This window comes from Chelonia mydas, chromosome 2, assembly GCF_015237465.2.
Source record: "Chelonia mydas isolate rCheMyd1 chromosome 2, rCheMyd1.pri.v2, whole genome shotgun sequence".
Lineage (NCBI taxonomy): Eukaryota > Metazoa > Chordata > Testudines > Cheloniidae > Chelonia > Chelonia mydas.
Genome location: NC_057850.1, coordinates 243019728 through 243032619, shown reverse-complemented (window position 1 = coordinate 243032619; position 12892 = coordinate 243019728). Strand labels below are relative to the sequence as shown.

The window sequence follows — 12892 nt, the reverse complement described above, 5'->3', positions numbered from 1 at the left end:
GTCTTCAGGTCACAATGAGATCCTGCCTCCAACTTCTTGGACATATGACAGCGTTGAACCTTCATCATCTTACATGCCCGTTTGCACCTGCACTCCTTCCAAACTTGGGTCAGGTGAGTCTGTACTCCTGACAGGAACAGTCTGAACAAGTTGCTCTCTGTCCCTTGTCACATATTAGTCTCCCTCGACTGGTGGAAGAATGTGGACAAGGTGCGTTCAGGTTCCTTTCAACCAACCCCCTCCCACCTTTACAGTAGTTTCTGATGCATCTATCCTTGGATGGGGAGCTCACCTACAGGATACTGCACAGGGTGGGTGCACTGCCCACAGTGCACCCTTCATGTCAGTATCCCAGAATTCAGGACCATAAGGTATGCCTGCCAGCACTTCTTTCCCATGATAGGTCAATCCATTCACATAATGATAGACAACAGGGCCAGGATGTACTATATAAATCGATTGTTGTGGTCGGGGGGGTGGGGGGCAAGATTTTCCTCCCTCTGTTCAGATGCCATGATGATGTGGAATTGGTGCATAGCTTGCCACATCTTTCTCTCAGCAGTCTGCCTGCCTGGCTTTCAAAACACCATAGCCAATGTCCTCCCCAGACATTTCACTCAAGTGCAAGTGAGAAGTCAACAAATCCACACTCAGACAGATTACTCTCCTGAGGATTTCCAGCAATAGATCTCTTCGCCACCACTGTTAGCTGGAGCTGTGTGAACTTCTGCTCGAGGGGAGGTCTGGGCCATCATTCTTTGTGAGATGCCTTTATCCTCTCATGGTCAAAGAGCCTTCTATATGCCTTTCTTCCAGTGCCGCCAATCCTCATGGTCCTGAACAAAAGTCAAACAAGACCGAGCCACGGTCATCTTGATAGTACCAAATTAGCAGATTCCCTTACATTTTCCAGCTCTCTTCTTGGCCGATCATCAAGCCTACCATTGACACCACCACTGTTAGCTGGAGCTGTGTGAACTTCTGCTTGAGGGGAGGTCTGGGCCATCATTCCTTGTGAGATGCCTTTATCCTCTCATGGTCAAAGAACCTTCTATATGCCTTTCTTCCAGTGCCGCCAATCCTCATGGTCCTGAACAAAACTCAAACAAGACCGAGCCACGGTCATCTTGATAGTACCAAATTAGCCGATTCCCTTACATTTTCCAGCTCTCTTCTCGGCCGGTCATCAAGCCTACCATTGACCCCTCTCCTGAACGTTCTCTCGCAGGACTTTAGGAGTGTTCTTAACCCCAACCTCAAAACTTTATGACTCAAAGCCTTGTAGCTGGATGTCGATTCAGGATGTCCTGCTTAACAGTAGAATGGAGTCCACAGAAAAACTTACCATCAAAAATAGAAAATATTTGAGCACAGCTGTTCTCCCTAACACCTATGTCCTGCCGATTCTTCCATTTCTAAAGTTTTAGAATACCTTTTCACCTTGAAGGAGGTCTTTCACTGAGCTGCATTAAAGTTGATCGGGCAGCTAGCTCAGCTGTGGAAGGTTTCTTGGCATTTGCTCACCCTGCAACTTCTAGATTTATCAAAGGGTTATCAAACCTTTTTCCGCAGGTCAGAAAGACCACTTGAACCTAGGTCTCAATTCTTTAATGAAACCTCCCTTTGAACCAGTGACTACCTGTACACATTTACACCTTTCCATGCAAACTGCCTTTTTTTAGCATCCATTACTTCTGCTCAAAGAGTTGGTGAGCTAAGAGCTCTGATGGCTGACCTCCCCACCCCCATACACTGTTTTCTTCAAAGATAAGTTGTGCCTCTGACTACATCTGCATCCTTACCTAAAGTCAGTTCAGACTTTCATATAAATCAAAATATTCATTTCCCTATATTTCATCCTAAACCCCATCGGATGAGGGAAGATGCTGCCTTCCATACCTTAAATGTTAGGAGGGCACGGGCATGCTATTTGTACAGACCAGATCCTTCTAAGCTTCTATTTGTATCTCTTGCAGACAGAGCTAAAGGAACATCAGTGTAACCCAGAGACATTCTAAATGGGAGGTAATAAGTGCCTATATAAGAAAAAAGTCCAAAAAAATGGGACTGTCCTTTTAAAAACGGGACAGATGGTCACCCTAATCATAGCCCATTCGATTAGGTCTCAGTCCACGTCCATTACTCTGCTAAAAGATGTCCCTGTAGTGGAAATAGGCAGAGACGCTACATGGGCTTCAGTCTACACTTTCTCCAGATACTATGCCCTAGTTAACACTTCTCAGGCAGATGCTGTCTTTGGTTCTGCAAACAGTTCTAGATCGAGTTGCAAAGCTCCCAACTCCTTCAGAAGGCACCGCTAGGAAGTCAACTCAAGTGAAGCACCCATAGGGACACCACTTGAAGAAAGAGAGGTTACTTATCCTGTACAGTAACTGGAGTTTTCAAGATGTGTGTTCCTATGGGTGCTCCACTACCCACCCTCCTTGCCCCCTGCTTTGGAGTGTTGTCTCTGTGGGAATTCGTGGTAAAGAAGTTAATTAAGGACAGTTTATCCATTGCAATCTATATACCCTCAGTACAGAGCATAAGGATAGGTACATGTGCAGACTGAGTGAACGCTGCTGCCAAAAATCTCTGATTGAAGTAACGTGGGGTGCATGTGCACCTCAAGAGGAGCTCCTGTAGGGGGACACATCTCTAAGAACTCCAGATACTCTATAGGGCAATTAACCTCTGTCTTGGGAGCTAGGACACTGGAGTGAATCTGGCTCATTGGAAGTAGCCAGCTAAAAAGAGCCTGGGGAGTTTCCACTTTCAGCCCTTCACAGTTTTCTCTCTTCCCTTGTTGCAAGTGACAGGCAGCTCAGCCCAACTTTCCAGATTAGTCAGTGACAAATACCCACCTGACACCTCCCCGACAACCACCAAACCCACCTCCCATGAAGCCACAATCCCCTATAAGCTGCCAAAAACTTCTGAGTAACAAGGACCTCATCCTGCCTTATGCCCCCTCCCCCAGCAGCTTAACTACACACATAAACCAATGTAGTTAAACTGTTGCAAACCCCTGTGTAGACACTCATATCTGGTGCAAACTAAATCGATGTCCGGTTTAAACCAACATAAGATCATCCACACACTGTTGTACCAGTTTAACTAAACTGATTTAAAAACCCACACCTTTAGCTAAATGGGTAAAACTGTGTGTGCAGTCCAGGTTTTACTGTTGCTCTGTCTTCTCTGCCCTAACACAGTTTGTTATACTTACTTGTTGCATCTCATTAGTATGTAAGCTCTTTGGGGCAGGGACTACATCTTCCTGTGCGTTTTGTACAGCCTTTAGCATAATGGAGCATCAGTCATGGTTGGAGCCTTTGGGCCCTACTGCAACAAAAATACTTCCCAGCCTTAAAAATCTGACAATTTAATGTTTACTGCAGGCCTTTGTAATGGTTACAAAACCTGCAGGATGGAACTAAAGAGAACTAGCTTTATTTTTTAAAGAGACCTTAAGGTCTCATTTAAATTTAGTTTGGGGAGAAATGGAAGGTTTGGTAGCTGGAGACTATCCTCTTCAGATACTAGGTAAGGGGGAGCCATGTAAATACCTGGATAGATTTTTCCAGAATGAGTGTTTTTGAGGATTAACTGTTATACCCCATAATATTAACTTGTCTTCTTACTAATAAATGTCCCACAGTCCTGATCCCCAAAACGCCACAGTTTTGAAAGCTAAGTCCCAGGGTCCTGAACAGTTTTAAATATGCTATCTCACATGTCTGCTAAGAAGTTTAACTCTTTGCAGATTGATTTTTCCATAAGAAATTTGTACTGTCACCTATGGTCGAGGCCAAGAGTATAGGGATTCAAGAGTATTGGACACTTCATAAGGAAACCAAGAACATCCACAGTCATTATTAATAAACATTTTGGAAGGAATACTAACCTCAAGCTTTGAGTCTTACACCAATTATTAGAGACTAGGATGAGCCCTAATGTGGGGGAAGGGGCAGGGGAGAAGGCAGCTTTTTCCACATTTGCCTACTGCAGTGTTCTTACACCTTCCTCTGAAGCATCCAATACTGGCTACTGTCAGAGGCTGGATACTGAACTAGATGACTTTGGGTCTGATCCAGTATGGCAATTCCTATGCATTCCCCAATATACAAATCAACACACCAGATGCAAGTATAATTATCATGATACTATCTGTACCTGCCACTACAAAAGGCAACCTGCTGCACCTCTTTGGCTTCTTCTCTCTTTCCTGCTTTGGTTTTTGAGTCAGTTCTTGCTGGTGATTTGGAATCACCTTTTTGATTTTAAATGCCACTTAACGAAACTTGACACAATAAGGAAGCATCAGAATTATGACTGGAAACAAGGGCAGTAGCAATCTCAAGAAGCATGTGTGTCATAACACTGATTAATATTTAAACAAAATTGTTTAAATCCAACCTTTTTTAATTTCAACCCCCCTTTAAAAAAGCAAAATGGAAAATGTGTAATACTTGGACACTGGGGCTTTATACTGCTAATTCCACTGTTGCTGTTTAGCAGCATGATGCTGTTCAAAGATTCAAAAATGGCAGCTTCAATTACAAATATTTTCAAGGCTAGTTCAGTTTTAGGCAATGATTCTCAATACATGGCACTTTGTGAACCTGCACTGAACAGTATGGTGGCAACTCTTCTTCTTTCTGTTCAGACACACATGGATAACACATACTGATTTGGATTGCCCAGGTTTGAATGTGTTTAGAGAATATAAATCACAATCAAGGGATACACACTCATTTTTCTTAGTTCTTTTCTCTGTGGCTTTCAAATGAGAACTGGCTTTCTCCACTTTTCGCTTTCCATACCTTTGTTTAGTGTCCGTTTGTTAATAAAACACTTGGGTAATTTTTCACATACAGCAATCCATTTCCAGATGGAAAAAAGCTTTTCTAAGATGCATTTCTCCTCTCATAAACTTGTGTCATGCTCTTAAAATGTCACTCCCCAGCTGCTAACAGAACTGAACAGTGGTACAGTTAAGAGATTGGGGGTTAGCAAGTAGATTTTTTAAAATATAGACCTACTTCCTTTGGCAAGCCCACAAAAGTCAAATGTCTAGTTTTGCAGTCTTAAACAATTGCCATAGAATTAGAATGTAGGCCTGAAATATTGTTAAGAAGAGTGTATTTTATTTGTCTGATGGTGATACAGTAGCCCTTATTATACTGATCCATTAAAGTTCTTACTAATTTAGATCAAAGGGAATATGAAAGGTCACTGAAACCAAGCTATGCAACTTTTTAGCATCAGTGGGTACAGAAAACAAAGTGTTGCCTAGAATGCCGTGTGTTCGGTAGTGAATTTCTTTGATCCTTATCTATAAAGTCTGCTTGCATAAGTCATTTAATTGAGGTATGATCTTTTACTGCTGCAATTAAATCTTTTCAAATGCATTGCATTGTCTCCAGTTTAAGTAAAAGTCTTGACTATTGTTTGGGAAGCTAGGTAAGTCATTTGTAAATCTGTGCAGTTGACTTTAGTTTCCTCTCTCTCCCCCCCCCATGATTTCTCCCAACAATTTTAATTTAAATCTCACCAAACAGTATAATGGTCCTGGAGTTTGTTTAGTCGTTTGACTTCCTTTATCACATGGTGATAGCAAACATTCTGTTGCTAACTTGAAGTGGCTCCAAGCAGCAAGACTAGGAGGATATTAAACCAGTAAAAGCTTATCAACTGATTCATTGATATGCTGTAAACTTTAGCCTTTTCATTTTACTTTTGAGGGTTGCCATAGGTCAACACATTAGTAAACAATTTGCTGACATTAAGATGGATCACTTAAGAAGGTTTCTCTGTACAGAGTTCACTAAGGTGCTTTTGTTTGCAACATTTCATTGCAAATGATTGATGTCACTTTGCATATTGATATAAAGTAGTTAGAACTCCTAGTTTGTCACACCATTCAAGCTGAAATATTTCCCTAATGACCCTATAATGAAATCACAAAAAGATACAGATTAATTACTCAAAGATACTTTCAGACATAAGCTGTTTTGGTGTACTGAGGAGCCAGTAGGCTGAGTCGCACTTTTACCTATTAATCAGTTTCAAATTTTTGAAAAATAAAATGATGTAATAACTTGTGCATTGACACAGATCAGGATTTAGCATCAGTAATGGTGAACATAATGCCTAGTAAATTAACACTACCAATTCCGTATTCTATAAAGGGTGCTTATCCCTTCCTATATAGACTTTAAATATTTATAGGCCTTTTAGCATAAACCCCCATTTTTAAGAGTTAGCTACATTTCTGTCTTCCAGTCCCTGATTCCACTTCCTGAGTGATGGCTTGGGCTGGGGTCATTCTGCAGAAAATCAGTTGGAAACCTCAAAGCAGGTAGCATCCATGCAGGGGAACTTGCTGGATCAGTCATAAGCAAAAAAAATGTCTCCTCTGATTCTTGTATGGCTTTGGCTCAGGGAAGCCTGATGCGAGGACCCAACATCCTTTGGCTGAGCAGGGCAGGGAGAACACAAGTGTGATTTTGAGGAGCGAATGGTAGACCTCTTACAGCTGAGTCTAACAGAGGGAAAGAGGAACAAACAGCACAGCCATTGTCAGACAAGCTCATGTACAGCTTCTCCTTTCAAGAGTTACATGGGTTATGTGGAAAAAACTTTTTACCCACTGAGCAGCAACCTGCTGGGATTTTTGGAAGAAGCTGGCTCATTCCCCTGCCTCTAGCTCACAGCAGCATGTGTGCTCTCTTTACTGTCTGCTCTTCCCCAGCAACAGCATGCCTTTCATAGTGTTGCCTAAGGAAAGATCAAGGAGTAGAAACCGACACTGAGGATATACGCTATAAGGTGCCAGATTCTGTGTCACTTTGCTCATGTGCTCATCACAGAAACAGAGGATGAAACAAAGGTGGCTTTAAACCAGTGATACTCAATTAGATCTACCTGTGGGCCGATTTGAGAATTTTATAACAAGAGGTGGGTCATTTGTGCAGAAGGTGGACAAAAAAAAAAATTCAGCTGCCAATAAATAAAGCCTCGATTACAACATAAGTATTAGTGTTTCTATCTTTTAACGAAGTTTATGACTCAACATTATTACCTGAGTTTGTGGTAATCTCGAATGGGAGAGGTGACATCAATGATCTCTGGCAAGCTCTGTGAAGAGTGGTTTGTAAGAGGTCAGGGCAAGTCACATGCATGGGGGAAGATGCTCATATGTCAGACGATTACAGTGTTGGTTTTTTGTAATGTTCATGGTAGAAAACCCACATTCACAGATGTACGTTGATCTGAACATCGTTAAAAGATAGATGGCTAGATTCTGGTTGTTCTGAAACTGGTCAGCATATTTAGTCCAAAAATCACAAAGTTCCACTTCTCTGAATTTTGCCTTCAAGACGTCTGAGCTTTAGAGCCTTACAATTTCTAATTGAAAGGCACCTTCATCAATTGAATCAAGAATATTCTTTGCTTCAGAAGGGCAAGATCCATTGGCAGAGGCAACAAATGGATCACAAACAAATAAAAGCAAATACTTTGGAATTTTAAAATTCTCAAATTGCATTTTAAAATTTTGGATCAGATTTTTTAGAAATTATTGAATCGCATTCAGTGAAGTTTCAGCTATAGCAACAACATGCAATGTGAGTCAATGCAACATCTTTCCTGTTAAGTCTGTCTCAAAGATTTAAAAATTCCTCTGAAAGGGACACACTTTTTCAAACAGATTCCCAACGCTGCTTGAATGGCCTTGGAGCTGCAAGTTGAGGAAATTCAAGTGACTAGTTAATATTGCACAGGAAAGCTACCTCTGACATACAGGGGACATTATTCATAAATTACAGGAACTCGCAAGCCTTGTTGGTCTTGTAGTTTGAAAGAAAGTCTGTTATTTCTTTTTGAAGCGCACAAAACTTCTCTAACACGTGCTCCCGACTTAACCAGCGAATGTCATCGTGCTGCAGCTGGTCACTGTGTTCGGCTGAAATGTCTTGTAAAAGAGCTTTAAAAAGACGATGTTGCAAACTAGAAGTTTAGTGAACTACACATACTCATCTCATCACAGTACCCATTGGTTTTTTTTCAAGTCCCCAGACAACTTACCACACAGGACAATCTTGTGAATGATGCAGTGAAGTGTATCACTGCCAAATGTGAAGCAAAGCCCTTCTCTTTCCCTGTCATGGAGGGATCTCTGTCTGTAACAAGCAAGTTTACTTTCTACAGATTTAAACCATTTTTTTCAAAAAATGGTTATCTTTTCAAAAATGATCTCTCCTGTGGTGTAGCTTTCCAATGGTATTAAGCACAAAAATTCTTCCTTGAAAAATTTCACTTTCATAAAATCTAACAAACAGTGATAACTGGGCAGTGTCACTTAAATTGCTTGATTTGTCCACTGCAAGAGAGATGTATTTGGTGTTTTTTAAATTGGAAAGCAGTGGTAACAAACAGTCCTCATAAATTTACCTCCAGTCTTCCCACTGCCGTGGAATCAGACAGTGGAACTTGCTTCACACAGTTCAAAATGTCATCTTTATTTTTATCTCCAGCAAAAAGCTCCTCCAGCATTTCCATCGTGCACTCCTTCACAAGTTCAGCATGCAGGGAAGGCTTTTTCTTTTTAGTTAGTACCAACATTATCCAAAGAGAAGTAGCTGTTTCTTTTTCCTGTACAGTCGCTGATGTTGTGAGAATGACATTTGAAGTGTGATACAAAGACTTCAGATTTTCAATTTTGTCACATCTTGCAACACTGCCAGGAAGATAGGCTGAATTAAATTTACTGTGTGTCATAAATATAAAGGGAAGGGTAAACACCTTTAAATCCCTCCTGGCCAGAGGAAAAACCCTTTCACCTGTAAAGGGTTAAGAAGCTAAGACAACCTCGCTGGCACCTGACCAAAATGACCAGTGAGGAGACAAGATACTTTCAAAGCTGGAGTGGGGGGGGGAACAAAGGGTCTCTCTGGCTGTGTTGTCTTTTGCCGGTACCAGAGCAGGAATGCAGGTCAGAACTCCTTTAAAGGGTTAATAAGCAATCTAGTTAGATATGCGTTAGATTCTGTTTTGTTTAAAGAAAAGGAGTACTTGTGGCACCTTAGAGACTAACCAGTTTATTTGAGCATGAGCTTTCGTGAGCTACAGCTCACTTCATCGGATGTATAGCATATAGGATATGCTATGCATCCGATGAAGTGAGCTGTAGCTCACGAAAGCTCATGCTCAAATAAACTGGTTAGTCTCTAAGGTGCCACAAGTACTCCTTTTCTTTTTACGAATACAGACTAACACGGCTGTTACTCTGTTTTGTTTAAATGGCTGATAAAATAAGTTGTGCTGAATGGAATGTATATTCCTGTTTTTGTGTCTTTTTGTAACTTAAGGTTTTGCCTAGAGGGATTCTCTATGTTTTGAATCTGATTACCCTGTAAGGTATTTACCATCCTGATTTTACAGAGGTGATTCTTTTACTTTTTCTTTAATCAAAATTCTTCTTTTAAGAACCTGATTGCTTTTTCCTTGTTCTTAAGATCCAAGGGTTTTGGTTTGTGTTCACCTATGCAAATTGGCGAGGATTTTTATCAAGCCTTCCCCAGGAAAGGGGGTGTAGGGCTTGGGGGGATTTTGAGGGAAAGACGTTTCCAAGTGGGCTCTTTCCCGGTTATATTTTGTTCGATGCTTGGTGGCAGCAATAAAGTTCAGGGACAAAAGGTAAAATAGTTTGTACCTTGGGGAAGTTTTAACCTAAGCTGGTAAAAATAAGCTTAGGGGGGTTTTCATGCAGGTCCCCACATCTGTACTCTAGAGTTCAGAGTGGGGAAGGAACCTTGACACTGTGCCTTGATTCAAAGTGGTGCTTTATGTTGACGGCCTTACAGAGGGACACAGTAGTGTGGCACAGTAAACACAAAAGATTTGTGTTTAAATGAGGTGGCATAATAAAAAGAAAATCTGCTGTCCAGGATGGGTTAAAAGCTCGGCTCTCACTGTTGACTTGGTGACATTTACTCCCATTTGCATGCATTTTTGGCTCCATTTCCATCACTAATGAAAAAATGAGCACCGTCCGAGCTCAACTGCAGCCGATGCGATTGCGAGAACTTCAGATCCAGTAAGCAGTGCTTAATTTGTGCTGGGGCTTAACCCCAGCACCTTTAGCCTTGGAAATTCATATCCCCGGCTTCTCTGCGCTCCTGGCCAGCAGCTGCTGCTCTCCAGCCACCCAGCTCTGAAGACAGTGCCGCTGCCAGCAGCAGCAGCATAGAGGTAAAGGTGGCAGTACCACACCACGTCACCCTTACTTCTGCCCTGCTGCTGCTGACAGCACTGCCTTCAGGGCTGGGCGCCTGGCCAGCAGCCGCCGCTCTCCAGCCTCCCTGTCAATGCTTAATTTGTGCCGGGGTTGCCCCCACACCTCTTTCATTACAAATTAAGCACTGCCAGTAAGTTATTTACTAAATCATAGGCAAATGATAGGTAGTGCATCACTGTTCGTGAACTTACTTATAAACATTTTTTAAGGTGAGCTGGCGGGACACACAGGAAGCCTTGGTGGGCCACATTTGGGGCACAGGCCACCTACTGGGTCTCACTTCTTTAAACTATTTATGTACTCACCATATTCTGGGCCCTGCCTGACCACCAGCAAAAGCTGAAGCAGCCTCATGGCTGCTCTAATTTATGCTCATTTCTGATGGCCACTATAGGTTTCTCATGGAAATAATTTTCTAAGGTATGTGCCAGTTTGATATTCATTGAAAGCCAGGGTATAGCCAGGCATAATGCAAGCTGTACAGCATAGTTCTGCCAGTGTACTGTAGAAAAATTTTCCCAAAGAATCAATCCGGGCTTGATTTCTTTCTGAACAGAGACCAATGAATCATGCTGGGTAAGGGCCTACTCCTGCTGCCACTGAAGTCAGTCAGCTTTAACATTGACTTCACTTGGAGCAGAAGTAGGCTTTATATCAAATATGGAACAAGTTAATTAAATTCTAAAACTTAGTCTTTGACAGTAATTCAGATAAAGCAAATTAAGACTCCAATAACTTTTTACAATACATGTAATTTCAGAGACTTAGCTCATTAAAACACTCAGGGCAGTATATGACTAATAACCAGATTAAAATAAAATCTCATTAGTCCAATACATATTGTGCATCTCATCCAAAAGAGAGTCTCAGTTTTGTCATTTAGAAATATATGGAAATCATGTAAAATGCAAATACTGAAGGGGAGAAGGGTTTGGATTTAAAAAAAATATATGTTTAAGGTCAATGCACATATTTGCATGTGATGGAATTTGAAAGATCTTTTCTTAATGAAAGGACACCATGGAAGTACAGAAATAGCTTCACTAATATGCACTGTGCGAGACACTCACTCTCTCTCACACACACACACACACACACTCTCTCTCTCTTAACACCCCCGCTCACCTCTCAGAAAGTTTTACAAGGAGATGCTGTAAAGGGGCCTCATAGTACAATTTAAAAATTTATGCATTCTTTCATATACTCATGTTCTCATATCATCATTAAACCTAAACTGCAATTGACAAATTAAATGGACAGAAACACATTTAATGGTTGTATCACCCTTGTTTTTTCGCTATAGTGCAAAATGCAGTCGACCATAGTGGGTCTCCCAGTCAGTGTGAATTAACAGGTTTCCACTTTTCTTGCTTAAAAGGACAAACTAAAAAATATAATCAAATCAGACTTCTGCACAAGACAGAAATTTACCTATCCCCGCTCTTATAAAGCATCCCATCATTTTCCTTTTCTGGATGGCTCTAAAGTTTTTCTTTGTTTCAAAGCATTCACTTTAGCTAGAAACAATAGATTATGGAGAGATCATAGTTAAGAGTTTCATTATAAAGCTGACTTTAACATCTACACACCTGGGTAACTAATTTTGGAAATCTAATTGACATGGAGGCTATGTCTGCCACTAATTCTGAACTACACCAATGACAGTCAAAGTTTAAAAATCATGTCTTGAAATGTTAGCTAAAATTGGGATTTTATAACAAGTCATTCAGTGGGAGCTGGGTGCCTAACTCCCTTAGACCCCTTTCAAAATCTGACATTGAAGATCTAATACTTACATCCTATCTTATGAATGCAATCCAGTTTCAAGTCAGTATTTGCAGGGAAGTACCTGTTCCCCAGGCATAGGGTACCCAAGCAATGAGACAAAAGAAGAAAAAAGTTTCCTGCATGCATGGGGGTCTGGCACGGAATCAGGCTGTGGAGAAAAAAACAAACAAACATGTTGACAGTATTTTCGCTGTCAAACACAGATGCAGAAAACTTCATATGCAAGCCCTTTTGACATGGAAAAACTTCCATGCTGGTGATCTTGAGTCACTCTGTAAGTGAATTGACTCCTGTGATTGTGGACTTCAAACAAAAGAACACATGCACTGAATAATCCCCATTTTCTTCTCCTGAGAGAGAAACAGAGTCCAGGGGCATTGGCCCACGACCCATCCCTGTCCATGGAATGTTTCTCAAATCCTCAAGAATCACTATAGAAATCAGAATCTCGAAGGACGCAGGCCGTGTGGTACTTCTAAGATGAGTGTTGTTCTGTACTGAGCTTTCAGGTACCGTGTGGATTATAGTAGATGAGAGGAAATATAGACTATCTGGGATTTTATTTGAGACGGAGGCCCGAGTCTGCTGGGTTAAAATGGAGTGAGAGCTGGTTATACTTCAGTTCATTACTTCTTCTGTTGGGGGTAGCATTATGCACTAAAAATAATTTAGCACTACTGTTTGATGTGCATACTTTGGTTAGATGCCTTTAATAGTGTTAACAAAACATAGTACATGCACTTTTTTAAAAAGATGGTCATCTTTTAAAATGAAGAAAGATTAAATGTGTTCTTGCTGGCT

The 12892-nt window shown here is 41.1% G+C and overlaps 1 protein-coding gene across 2 annotated transcripts in view; it reads left to right on the top strand.

The window, feature by feature from the left end:
• RNF32 (ring finger protein 32) overlaps positions 1-12892 on the top strand; it is a 56310-nt gene that overhangs the window by 39503 nt on the left and 3915 nt on the right. The gene's annotated exons all lie outside the window — the stretch shown is intronic.